This window comes from Calliphora vicina, chromosome 3, assembly GCF_958450345.1.
Source record: "Calliphora vicina chromosome 3, idCalVici1.1, whole genome shotgun sequence".
NCBI lineage: Eukaryota > Metazoa > Arthropoda > Insecta > Diptera > Calliphoridae > Calliphora > Calliphora vicina.
This window is the reverse complement of record NC_088782.1, coordinates 123,363,968-123,378,651: the sequence shown is the minus strand read 5'-3', so window position 1 is coordinate 123,378,651 and position 14,684 is coordinate 123,363,968. Positions and strand designations below refer to the sequence as shown.

Below are 14,684 nucleotides of genomic sequence, written 5' to 3'. Positions count from 1 at the left end.
CTATTTGAAAATGATATTAGGTGTTCTAGAAAATTATATAAAACGATTTTAAGAAAAAAAATTATTTAATTTTCGCTTTTAAAACTTTTGTTAAATGTTTAAACTGTTTTTAATGCTGTTATTAGACATTTCCAAACATTTGTTTTTTTTCAATTAATCTGCAAAAATTTTCGATTAGCTAACCTTCCCATATTTTTACATTAAATAAACCACCATATTGTTGTTAAATGTTTATGTTGCTGTATTTCTGTTGTTGTTTAAACAATTTTAGTTTGCATTGTTGTATGTTGTAGTTAAGTACGTATATTCGGTATGGCTTTTACAATTGTTGCTTATTTGCTGCTCTTTTAACATTTGCAAAAAAAAACATCTAGTTAAAGTCAAAGCGTGGGTTGTAAATATATATTTGCAACGCAAAAGCCTCCATATCTATTTACCAATGGCCATCTGAGTAAAGAAAATTTGTATTTAAAAAAAAAAATTCTTTAAGCGTTGCACAGTGGGTTGGCTAAAACAGATTTTATATAGAACACTAGCTTGTAAAGACTATTTTCATATAGAAAACTATGTGGAAAAAACTGTTTTCATATAGAAAACTGTATGGAAAAGACTGTTTTCATATAGAAAACTGTTTGGAAAATACTGTTTTCATATAGAAAACTGTCTGGAAAAGACTGTTTTCATATAGAAAACTGTCTGGAAAAGACTGTTTTCATATAGAAAACTGTCTGGAAAAGACTGTTTTCATATAGAAAACTGTCTGGAAAAGACTGTTTTCATATAGAAAACTGTCTGGAAAAGACTGTTTTCATATAGAAAACTGTCTGGAAAAGACTGTTTTCATATAGAAAACTGTCTGGAAAAGACTGTTTTCATATAGAAAACTGTCTGGAAAAGACTGTTTTCATATAGAAAACTGTCTGGAAAAGACTGTCTGGAAAAGACTGTTTTCATATAGAAAACTATGTGGAAAAGACTGTTTTCATATAGAAAACTGTCTGGAAAAGACTGTTTTCATATAGAAAACTGTCTGGAAAAGACTGTTTTCATATAGAAAACTGTCTGGAAAAGACTGTTTTCATATAGAAAACTGTCTGGAAAAGACTGTTTTCATATAGAAAACTGTCTGGAAAAGACTGTTTTCATATAGAAAACTGTCTGGAAAAGACTGTTTTCATATAGAAAACTGTCTGGAAAAGACTGTTTTCATATAGAAAACTGTCTTGAAAAGACCGTTTTCATATAGAAAACTGTCTTGAAAAGACCGTTTTCATATAGAAAACTGTCTTGAAAAGACCGTTTTCATATAGAAAACTGTCTTGAAAAGACCGTTTTCATATAGAAAACTGTCTTGAAAAGACCGTTTTCATATAGAAAACTGTCTTGAAAAGACCGTTTTCATATAGAAAACTGTCTGGAAAAGACTGTTTGCATATAGAAAACTGTCTGGAAAAGACTGTCATGTACAATTTTCTTAAAAATGTACCACTGTAAGCCTGATTCTTTGATCTCTCTGTTTTATATACCTACTTTGCAACAATGAGTGAGTGTCAGTGCTAAATACTAAATACGTGTGTGAGGCAAGTACCTACTTCAGGCCGCAACCAGCAACAAACGTAGTAAGTATTTAGTAGCGTGTGCTTACAATCAACTAATTTTATTTAAGTACAAAGCAACATAACGAAAATTTTATGTTGCATATATGTATATGTTGCAACAATGTGTGGTTTATGTTTTAAGCCAGGCCAGCTAGTAAGTAGTACGTGTAGTTTTGTTACCACCATCAAGGTTAAAGACAAGAAGCTTTAAAACGTTTTTGTCTCCATGTTAGTTGTTTTAAAGATTAAAATAACTACGATCTAAGGCAGCAACTTTAAAACGATTTTATTTTATTTTAAATAACGTTTTAAATGTTTTTGTTGTCATTTAAGAAACAAACAACTGAACGAAAAAACTCATACAATTTATGACTGTCATTTTGCAAAGATGTTTATCTCGCTTGGCAAATAAATACCGGGAGATCAGCAAACAAACAACTTACAAACTTTGAGACAAACGAAAAAAAAACAACTGAAAATACTGAAACATATTTATAACATTGAATGCTATAATATTTCATGGTCTTATCCGATTTTAGTTCTACACACAATTTCAATAATAATTTAAAAACATTTTTTTTTTTTTGCTAAGAAATTCAATTGTAAACAGAACTTCCCCCCTTTTGTTCAATGCCCTCGAAATGAAAAAGTTTTATTGAAAAGTTTTGTCGTTAAATTGGGGGTGTTTTTGTTTTTGCTTTACATTTTGAAATCTGTAGCTGGTCAATAAAATACAAGTGTCATAAATTTGCAGCATTTTGTTGCAAGTACAAAAAAAAAGAGTCAAATAAAAGCAGGGTAATTGAAAATAAGTTGGAATAAGTATAAAACGCTAAACTTACTAATTGTTTTAACAATAAAATTGCTGATTGTAAATGAAAGTTTTGCTGCATAGTTAAGAGATTAAATTGAATCCAGCAGCTGCAGGAAGATGCTGCTAAAAAAAAAAGGGTTGGCAAAATAAAACTTATTTTTGGCTCATTTATTTCAACAGATTACCAATATCGATTTGTTATTAGAGCAGAAAGTAAGATTTGAAACAAAATTTTCAAAAGTCAGACAAACAAATGAAAGTTTCAACAAAAATAACAGAAATAAATGGTAACATTAACAAACAATTTAACTAAAATTTTAGCTGTAAATACAAAAAATTATTAAAAACTATGTTTCCTGTCTAAAATAAGTTAAAAAAAATATATTTTCAACTAAAATTGGCAACGCGTTATTACAAAAATTATTGAATTTTTTAAGAAAAAGTTATAATTTCATTAAGAAACTAATTGCTAACAAATGTTATTAAAAAACCTAAAAATTAAAATATTTTTAACAAAAATTGGCAACGCGTTAACAAAAATTATTGAATTTTATAACAAAAAGTAACAATTTAACTAAGAAACTAAGTGCTAACAAATGTTCTTAAGAAATTAAAAATAATTAACAAAAAAAATTATTTTTGTTTCAGATTGGCAATGCGATTTTACAAAAAATTTTGAATTTTACACAAAAATTCTATAAAAATAAATAAGAATAACTTTAGTACAATTTGTATCAACAAAAATTAGGAAAAACTTCAATTTCTTATACAAGTTGGCAACGCATATTTACAAAAATAATCAAATTTTAACCAAAACTTTAAAATTTTAAACAAAAAATATATAAAAATAAATAGAAATCAAATTTTCAACAGTTTTCTTTACAAAAAAAAACGTAAAATTTTAATTTCTAATTTAAGTTGGCAACTCATTTTTACAAAAAGTATTAAATTTCATAAATCTTAACAATACATTATGACTAGAAAATTATTCTTATAAAAAATCCATACAAAAAGTTACAAATTAATATACAGTTTTAGTTTTTAATGTAGTTGGCAACGCAGATACAAATGAAATTAATTAAATATTATCACAAAAATACACAAAATTTAATAAGCAACACAATACCAGTAAGTTCTTTAAAAAAATATATAAAAAATAGCTAAAAATATAAATTTTTTATGCAAATTGGCAACGCGGTTTAACAAAAATTTTAAAATTATAACAAACAAATATATAGAATTTAACAAGAAACTCATTTCTTAATATTCTGTTTAAAAACATCATAAAAAATTTAAATTTTAATGAAAAAAAATCAATTTAAAATTTTGTTGGCAACTCGGTTTTTTTAAAAACTTTAAATATTAAGAGAAAATTATATAGGCTTATATAAGAACAACATTCCTAATTTATTCCTAAAAATTTAATTTCTAATCCTAGTTGGCAATGCCAAAAACCAAAAGTTTTGAATTTTATCAAAGAAATAAATAGAATTAAACAAGAAAACAATTTAGTAATATTCTCTTTAAAATCATCTTCAAAAATTTTAATTTTAATAACAAAAAAAATTTATTTTATATTTTGTTGGCAACGCCTTTTTCCTAAAACTTTTAAATATTAAGAGAAAATTATATAGGCTTATATTAGAACAACATTCCTAATGATTTTCTTGAAAAGAAACACCTAAAAATTTAATTTCTAATCCTAGTTGGCAATGCCAAAAACCAAATGTTTTGAATTTTATCAAAGAAATATATAGAATTAAACAAGAAAACAATTTAGTAATATTCTCTTTAAAATCATCTTCAAAAATTTTAAGTTTAATAACAAAAAAATTGTATTTATAATTTTGTTGGCAACGCATATTTCCTAAAACTTTGAAATATTAAGAGAAAATTATATAGGCTTATATAAGAACAACATTCCTAATGATTTTCTTGAAAATAAACACCTAAAAATTTAATTTCTAATCCTAGTTGGCAATGCCAAAAACCAAATGTTTTGAATTTTATCAAAGAAATATATAGAATTAAACAAGAAAACAAGAATATTACTATTCTCTTTAAAATCATCTTCAAAAATTTTAAGTTTAATAACAAAAAAATTGTATTTATAATTTTGTTGGCAACGCGGTTTTACAAAAACTTGGAAATATTAACAGAAAAGTATATAGAATTAATTAAGCTCAAAATTTATATACACTTTGTTGAAAAAACCAACAAAAAATAATAAATTTTACTCAAAATTGGCAACTCGATTTTAGTAAAACTTTCATATTTAAAGCAAAAAAGTGTAGAATGCTACAAGTAAAGAATTTTATATAATAGTTTTATGAATATTTCATAAAATTAACCAAAATCTACATATTTTATTTAAATTAGCTAAAAGTGGCAATGCGAAATTGATTAAAATGGCTATTAGCTAAAGAAATTAAGTAGAAATTGGTGTAGAAGTGGCCATTAAATAAGAAAATAATTATTCCTAACAATTGGTCTAAAAATTCTGTTTAAATACCTGAAAAGCAATAATTTTAGTTTAGGTTGACAACGTCCTTTAGACCGCAAATATTTAAATGTATAAGAAAAATTCCAGATAATCAAGAGCTATTTAGAAACGTAATGTAAATTGTACAAACAGTTATTTTCTTTATAAAATTCCCTAATTGAAATAAACATTTGGTAACGCGAAAATAAAAGTTACTTTAAGAAATTTAAAAACAGCATTTAAAAATCTTCTTTAAAACTTAAAATTAAATCATGTCCTGCCTAATCATTTCATTTCCATTATGTTTACTTAATCTAATTAAGAACTTCCCTTTTGCCCATATGTTTTCCTTTTTGCCGCGTTACCAATCTTAACCTTATTGTTGCAACCATTGTTGCTAAATTTATTATGAAATTATTCATTTTATTGTATTAAGTCATACATTTTTAACATGATTAGGTTTGTTAAATGTGTTCAGTCTATCTACACTCTAGAAACGCCTACGACAAACGCCCTCAAACCATAAATTGCGTTGCCACACACCAGCCAGCACTAATGTATGGCCAAGAAATTTAAGTGATTGCAAGGAAAAAATTTAACAAATGTTAGAGAAATGTATTTCTTGTATTACATACGTGTTTTATCTTTATTAGCTAAATTTATAGGACTGTAGTTATTCTACAATTCATTGGCTTTTTTAAGAACTTTTGCAAACAAAAGAAATATTAGAATAAAGCGACAGATAGTTTTATATATGAAAACAGTCTTCACCAGACTGTTTTCATATGGAAAACTGTCTGGTGAAGACTGTTTTCATATAGAAAACAGTCTGGTGAAGACTGTTTTCATATAGAAAACAGTCTGGTGAAGACTGTTTTCATATAGAAAACAGTCTGGTGAAGACTGTTTTCATATAGAAAACAGTCTGGTGAAGACTGTTTTCATATAGAAAACAGTCTGGTGAAGACTGTTTTCATATAGAAAACAGTCTGGTGAAGACTGTTTTCATATAGAAAACAGTCTGGTGAAGACTGTTTTCATATAGAAAACAGTCTGGTGAAGACTGTTTTCATATAGAAAACAGTCTGGTGAAGACTGTTTTCATATAGAAAACAGTCTGGTGAAGACTGTTTTCATATAGAAAACAGTCTGGTGAAGACTGTTTTCATATAGAAAACAGTCTGGTGAAGACTGTTTTCATATAGAAAACAGTCTGGTGAAGACTGTTTTCATATAGAAAACAGTCTGGTGAAGACTGTTTTCATATAGAAAACAGTCTGGTGAAGACTGTTTTCATATAGAAAACAGTCTGGTGAAGACTGTTTTCATATAGAAAACAGTCTGGTGAAGACTGTTTTCATATAGAAAACAGTCTGGTGAAGACTGTTTTCATATAGAAAACAGTCTGGTGAAGACTGTTTTCATATAGAAAACAGTCTGGTGAAGACTGTTTTCATATAGAAAACAGTCTGGTGAAGACTGTTTTCATATAGAAAACAGTCTGGTGAAGACTGTTTTCATATAGAAAACAGTCTGGTGAAGACTGTTTTCATATAGAAAACAGTCTGGTGAAGACTGTTTTCATATAGACAACAGTCTGGTGAAGACTGTTTTCATATAGAAAACAGTCTGGTGAAGACTGTTTTCATATAGAAAACAGTCTGGTGAAGACTGTTTTCTTTATATAGAAAATTGTCTTGAAAAGACTGTTTTCATATAGAAAACAGTCTGGTGAAGACTGTTTTCTTTATATAGAAAATTGTCTTGAAAAGACTGTTTTCTTTATATAGAAAATTGTCTTGAAAATACTGTTTTCTTTATATAGAAAATTGTCTTGAAAAGACTGTTTTCTTTATATAGAAAATTGTCTTGAAAAGACTGTTTTCTTTATATAGAAAATTGTCTTGAAAAGACTGTTTTCTGTTGTCTTGTACAGACAAATTTCTATAGAAAATGTCTTTTAAAGACTAATTTCTATAGAAAATTGTCTTGTAAAAACATTTTTTGTATAAAAATCAGTTTATTGTTTTATTTTTTTAAGTTTTATTTAAAATAATGCCATCTTTTGTTTTCATTTTCTTACCTTTATCAAATTTCAACTCTAACCTTCAACAAATATGCAATAAATTTTATATTAAAACTTAATAACTTGGCAAATTAATTATGCTTGAATTATAAAAAATAAATCTGCAGTAAATTATTCAATAAATTAAATGGAAGTACAACAAAAAAAAATAAAATAAAAACAATCGTGTTTTGTGATTATCTTTGCGAAAATGTCAAATGGTGTGTTAAAAAGGAGTGTTGCTCGCTAAACTCACTCTCTCAGACTCAACACACACTTTTGCACACTGGCAAATGACAAGCCTGCCATGTCGTTTGAATATGAAAATACAACAAAAACAACAACAACAACAGTGTCTACCATGGTTGCAACTACTACTTAACCAACAGATTTAGTATTTTCATGCAGCAGAAAAAAATCAAACGAATTATATGAAATGCAATTAAAAAATCAAGCATTTAATGGGTTTTTATATGTAATTTTTTTGCAGTTGCACTCAAGCTTAAGCATTCAGCATATTAAATGCCATAATGTTTGAATTATACACACTTGCTTACATAAATAAACCAACAATAATAAATTTGTGTTTTATTTTTTTATTTTGATAAACCATTGCGTGTCTGACATTTAAAACAAATAAATATTTGATTGTCAATTTTTTGTTTGTTATTTAAAGTGCCTCTTGTGGTTGTATGGTTGGATTTATGGAAATAAACGTTAAAATAGTGGCATCTTTGTTTATTTGTTTTGTTTATGTTGTTGTTTATGAAGGCAAAATGGTGGCCTAAAGAGCAGAGAGCATGATAAAATGAAGAAAAACTAAATTAAATGGGCCACTCACGTTTTGCAAATAATGAAAAGTAATAAATTTATACAATTTAAGGTCATTTAATAAACAAGCAAATCTTTAAATAAAATAAATACAAAAAATTCTTTAGATTTTATTAGAGAAATATTGCTACAATGTTGCCACCAATTTAAATGTTTGCCTTAATTTGTCCATTTAATTACGTAACATGTAACTGTGCGTACCCCAATAAATGTGTGCAACATTATTGGATCTTCTTCATTTTGTGGTAAGGCTTAACAACAACAAATAGTTAAAACAATTTAAGCAGCTGCAATAAAGAGTTGAAAACCACAAAATGATGATGATGATTTGTACAAAATTTTGTTGAATTTTTTTATTTCTTTCTTAATTTTTTTTTTTATTTGTCTGGTTGTGTAACACTTTTTATTATTACACAGGGCAGCAAAAACAAGACAATACAGTTTCTAAAAGGAAACAGCTTTCTATAGAAAATTGTCTTGTAAAGACTATTTTCTATAGAAATTTTGTCTTTTTAAGACAATTTTTTGTAGAAACTTCTCTTTTAGTTGGCAACGTAGTTAAAATAAAAATTTGAATTTTTATTTTTTTATATAAAAAAGCCATTTCTAGCTGTTTACTTTAAAAAAATCATCAGAAATTTTACTTTTAATGCCAAAAAAAATTAATTTAAAATTTCTGTTGGCAACGCGGTTTTACAAAAACTTTGAAATATTAACAGAAAATTATATAGAATAAAATAAGAACAAAATTCCAAATAATTTTGCTAAAAAAAGGCTAAAAATTAAATATTGAATTAAAGTTGGCAACGCACTTAAACCAAAAGTATGGAATATTTTTTTAAAAAGTGTAAAATACCTTGAATATTGAATTAAAGTTGGCAACGCACTTAAACCAAAAGTATGGAATATTTTTTTAAAAAGTGTAAAATACCTTTAGAAAAAAATTCTATATAATAAGCTTTATAAAAATATAATAAAAATAAAAAACAAAAAAATATAGTTGGCAACGTTAATATAAAGAAATTAAATAATTTTATTAAAAATAAGAAATCTAATTCTAGTAACTCCTTTAAAGATTATACAAAAAAGCGAGAAAAATATAATTTTTTATATTTAGTTGGCAACGCAGTTAAACAGATTATGAATTTTTATCAAAATAATGTATGGTATTATATAAGTTGATCATTTCCAGCTGTTTATTTAAAAAAAAATCATCAGAAATTTAACCTATAATATCAAAAAAATTAATTTAAAATTTCTGTTGGCAACGCGATTTTACAAAAACTTTGAAATATTAACAGAAATTAATATAGAAGTTATGAAGTTCAAAAATTCTATAAATTTTGTTGAAAAAATCAACAAAAAATAATAATTTTTACTCAAAATTGGCAACTCGATTTTATTAAATGTTTTAAATTTGATGCAAAAAAGTTAGAGAATGCAGCTAATAAATACATTTTACAATAAATTTTATGAATATTTCATAAAAACAACCTTAATCTTCATAATTTATTTTAATTAGCAAAAAGTGGCAATGCGAAATTGATTAAAATGGCTATTAGCCAAAGAAATTAAGTAGAAATTGATGGAGAAGTGGCCATTCAGTAAGAAAATAATTATTCCTAACAATTGGTGTAAAAATTATGTTTAAATAACCTGAAAAGCTATAATTTTTATTTAGGTTGGCAACGTCCTTTAGACCGAAAATATATATTTTTATATATTTGTCTTTTTAAGACAATTTTCTATAGAAATTTGTCTTTTTAGGAAAATTTTCTATAGAACTTGGTCTTTATCAGACAATTTTCTATAGAAATTAGTTTTTTTAAGTTAATTTTCTATTGAAATTTGTCTTTTTAAGTTAATTTTATATTCAAAGTTGCCCTGTGTTATTTATATTTGTTGTTTTGGTTTGAGATTATTACACGACTTAAATAAATGTTTGGTTTTTTTTTATGGCAGAGCAGATTAAGCAAAACAAAAAAACAGCATTTAAAAAATGAATTATTTGCTGGAGTTGGCAATAGTATTGTGGTTTGTTGCCTCAATATGAAAAGATGCTGCTGCAACCATTGAATCCGCCAACCAACCAACCAACAATTTTGATAATGTCTATCATCCAAGTCTTGAAAGCGATAGAAATTGTAGCCACAAAAAAAAAATTGCCTTTAGCTTAAAAGCTCATTTGGGTCATAGTAAATTATTTAAAACTATTAAAATGTAAGGAAAATAAAATAAAAAATGACAACTTTTCTATGAGCAAAACTAATTTTCAAAACAATTTTCTATTCCCACGTTTTTGGTAGATCTATTATTGGTGGAAATCATCTCTAATAGGGATGTGATCAAATTGAACTTTAACCTTTGATTTGCAGCAACATTGTAATACAGTGTGGGATTAAATAATAAAAGTAGCAGAAATAAATATATAAAATTTAAATTGAAAACAAGATTTCTTTGAATAAATCACGCTTAATTCTAAATATTAACTCAATACGATGAAAGTTTCTCATAAATTAGCAAAATTTATAAATTTTCTTGAAAATTGTTTAATATTTTCTTACGTTGCCAACCCACTGTCTTAAAATGTTGACCTATTGTCTGTCAAACACCAACAACAATCAAATGCAAAACAACATTGTTGTTTATATGGCAACCTTTAACGGTTAACTTTAACGTTTGTTGTTGTTGTTGTTGTTGGCACATAAATAAAAAAACGTGACTATACATAATAACAACAATAACAAATAAAACAGACAAAGCAATAACAATAATCATAAAAAAATAACTAAGAAATTTAATTAGCAAAAAATCATTGTTTCTAAATATATTTTTCATAGCATTTACCCATAAATCCTTAACAAACATTTTAATTGCCCAAATAAAACTAAACACAACTAATTGCATAAATTGCTAACAAGTGTCAAAACATGTTATTCAAAATGGCAATCTTGTTTAAACCAAAACTGCTCTATAATTTGATTTTTATTTTGTATAAATCAAATTCATACATTTTAAAATAAATAAATAAAATGTTACCTTAATTGGTATTAGTTTAACATTTCAATTAAATTTTTTGCACAAATTGAAAGCCAGCAATAAATATTGTTTTAACTTTTATAACAAACACGCAAACAATTAATTGTTTTAGATAAAAACTATATGGCAGTATTCTAAAAGGGAGTAGTAATTAATAAAAAATACCTAAAGAGAGAGAGAAAGAGATAGCAAGAGAAATGTAAACAAACAGCTACTTATAGTTAGCTAGAGTTGTGAGTGTGTACAGATACACATCAATCCTAGGTAAAGAGGAAAATAAACAGTTAATCTATGTATCTCCCTCTCTCTCTTTTAAAATATACAACTCATTTCTAAAGAGCTAACTATATTATGATTATGCTACTGTCAGAAATCAACCAAAATCCTGAGTACTTTATTTATTTTGCACTTAAATACCTTCTAGGATTAGTGTATTCGCCCAGTTGATTAAGTTATTGGGTGCATGACTTAAAACTGCAGGATTTACAATAGATTACTTATCTCTTCAAGGCGGTTTTTGTTTTTAATAACTTATATTTCATTTAGAAGGGTACATATCAGTCATTTATTATCACTTAGTTAACAAATTTTGTACGAACAAAGCGTCATATGCGGGAAGTTTTGCTTTACTTTTTTAATTTGAAAAAAAAGTGGCGTTGAAGCATACCGGAGCTTATGGTGAATCTATTTCATCGGTTTCAACGTGGAAGACATGATTAGTGCGGTTCAGAAGTGGTGATTTTGAGACGGAGACAAATATCGCCCAGTTTGAAGACCAAGAACTGGAGCCATTACTCCATGAAGATTGTAGTCAAACTCAACAAGAGCTTGCAAACTCATTGGGAGCTTCTCAATCAGGAATTTCAAAATGTTTGCAGCAGCAGAATGCTTCCAAAAGCAGGGAAATTGGGTACTATAGCAATTGAAGCTGAGAGACCTTGAAAGATTATTTTGTAGGTCTGAAATGCTGCTTGAACGCTACAAAAAAAACTATTTTTGCACCTAAATCATTACTTGCTATGAACAATGGATCAAATGCGACCAAAAGTGTCCGGAAATCTTTGCAAGAACAGTCCTTGCAAGACAATTTTCTATATAAGAAAACACAGTCTTTTCAAGACAATTTTCTATATAAGAAAACACAGTCTTTTCAAGACAATTTTCTATATAAGAAAACAGTCTTTTCAAGACAATTTTCTATATAAGAAAACACAGTCTTTTCAAGACAATTTTCTATATAAGAAAACACAGTCTTTTCAAGACAATTTTCTATATAAGAAAACACAGTCTTTTCAAGACAATTTTCTATATAAGAAAACACAGTCTTTTCAATACAATTTTCTATATAAGAAAACACAGTCTTTTCAAGACAATTTTCTATATAAGAAAACACAGTCTTTTCAAGACAATTTTCTATATAAGAAAACACAGTCTTTTCAAGACAATTTTCTATATAAGAAAACACAGTCTTTTCAAGACAATTTTCTATATAAGAAAACACAGTCTTTTCAAGACAATTTTCTATATAAGAAAACACAGTCTTTTCAAGACAATTTTCTATATAAGAAAACACAGTCTTTTCAATACAATTTTCTATATAAGAAAACACAGTCTTTTCAAGACAATTTTCTATATAAGAAAACAGTGTTTCTTTTCAAGACAATTTTCTATATAAGAAAACACAGTCTTTTCAAGACAATTTTCTATATAAGAAAACACAGTCTTATCAAGACAATTTTCTATATAAGAAAACAGTCTTTTCAAGACAATTTTCTATATAAGAAAACAGTGTTTCTTTTCAAGACAATTTTCTATATAAGAAAACACAGTCTTTTCAAGACAATTTTCTATATAAGAAAACACAGTCTTTTCAAGACAATTTTCTATATAAGAAAACACAGTCTTTTCAAGACAATTTTCTATATAAGAAAACAGTCTTTTCAAGACAATTTTCTATATAAGAAAACACAGTCTTTTCAAGACAATTTTCTATATAAGAAAACACAGTCTTTTCAAGACAATTTTCTATATAAGAAAACACAGTCTTTTCAAGACAATTTTCTATATAAGAAAACAGTCTTTTCAAGACAATTTTCTATATAAGAAAACAGTGTTTCTTTTCAAGACAATTTTCTATATAAGAAAACACAGTCTTTTCAAGACAATTTTCTATATAAGAAAACACAGTCTTTTCAAGACAATTTTCTATATAAGAAAACACAGTCTTTTCAAGACAATTTTCTATATAAGAAAACAGTCTTTTCAAGACAATTTTCTATATAAGAAAACACAGTCTTTTCAAGACAATTTTCTATATAAGAAAACACAGTCTTTTCAAGACAATTTTCTATATAAGAAAACAGTCTTTTCAAGACAATTTTCTATATAAGAAAACACAGTCTTTTCAAGACAATTTTCTATATAAGAAAACACAGTCTTTTCAAGACAATTTTCTATATAAGAAAACACAGTCTTTTCAAGACAATTTTCTATATAAGAAAACAGTCTTTTCAAGACAATTTTCTAATAAGAAAACAGTGTTTCTTTTCAAGACAATTTTCTATATAAGAAAACACAGTCTTTTCAAGACAATTTTCTATATAAGAAAACAGTCTTTTCAAGACAATTTCCTATAGAAATATGTCGTTATAAGACAATTTTCTAAAAGAAAATAGTCTCAGGGTTGTACATTTTAGTACAAAAGGAAAGATTGTCTTATAAAGACAATTTTCTAATAGAAAACAGTCTTTACAAGACAATTTCCTATAGAAATGTGTCTTTATAGGAAAATTTCCTATAGAAATGCGTTTTTACAAGACAATTTCCTATAGAAATTTGTCTTTACAAGACAATTTCCTATAGAAATTTGTCTTTACAAGACAATTTCCTATAGAAATTTGTCTTTACAAGACAATTTCCTATAGAAATTTGTCTTTACAAGACAATTTCCTATAGAAATTTGTCTTTACAAGACAATTTCCTAAAATTTTTAACAAATTAAAAAAAATACTCAAATTACTATAGCTAACAAGAACTCTGTTATTAATACAACCCTGTTGATAGTTAAATTAATAATATGGCAATATTTGATTAACAAAGTTGCCAGTAACGATGGAAATATTTAAGCGATTTATATAAGTCAAGCGATTTAAGGATTTTTTTTATTAAACATTAAAAAAATGTATTTTTTTGGATTAATAAAGTAGAGTTGTATCCGGTACTCAAAAAGCAATTAATCATTTCAGTAAACTAAAGAAAAACATTCAGCAAATTATACTTTAAATTAAATATTTTTAGGTAAACAAAATTTAAAAATTTTTTTTTTTTAATTTTTTGTTAATTTTTTTTCTTCTTAAATTGTTTTCTTCAAATTTATATTTTAAGTTTAAAAAATTTTTTGGTGGAAAAAAAATAAGGACAATATTCTATAGAAAATTGACTTATAAATACAATATTCTAATGAAAATTGTATTACAAGGACAATATTCTAATGAAAATTGTCTTATAAAGACACAATTCTAAAGACCATTGTCTTTATAAGTCAATTAAAAAACCATTAATGCAAAAAAATACAAAATTTTACAACGCTGGCATTATGTTGCATTTTTAAATGTGGCAATATCTTAATAAATTGAAAATAATGTGGCCACACTTAACAATATGACGTTTCTCAACCAGGTTGCCATATATTTTAACATGTCAGTAAACAAAGTTGCCATATATTTTAACATATGTCAAAGAAAGCACTCAAGAATATGGCAGCACTCTAATAACAGAGTGGCCTAAAACATTATTAAACACAAAAGAAAGTAAAATACATTTTGGCAATAAACTTGAACAATGTGTTTAAATAGA

At 26.1% G+C, this 14,684-nt stretch overlaps 1 long non-coding RNA gene across 1 annotated transcript in view; it reads right to left on the bottom strand.

Annotated features, from left to right (window-relative positions):
* LOC135955802 (uncharacterized) overlaps window positions 1–14,684 on the bottom strand; it is a 75,479-nt gene that overhangs the window by 59,877 nt on the left and 918 nt on the right. The window lies entirely within an intron of this gene.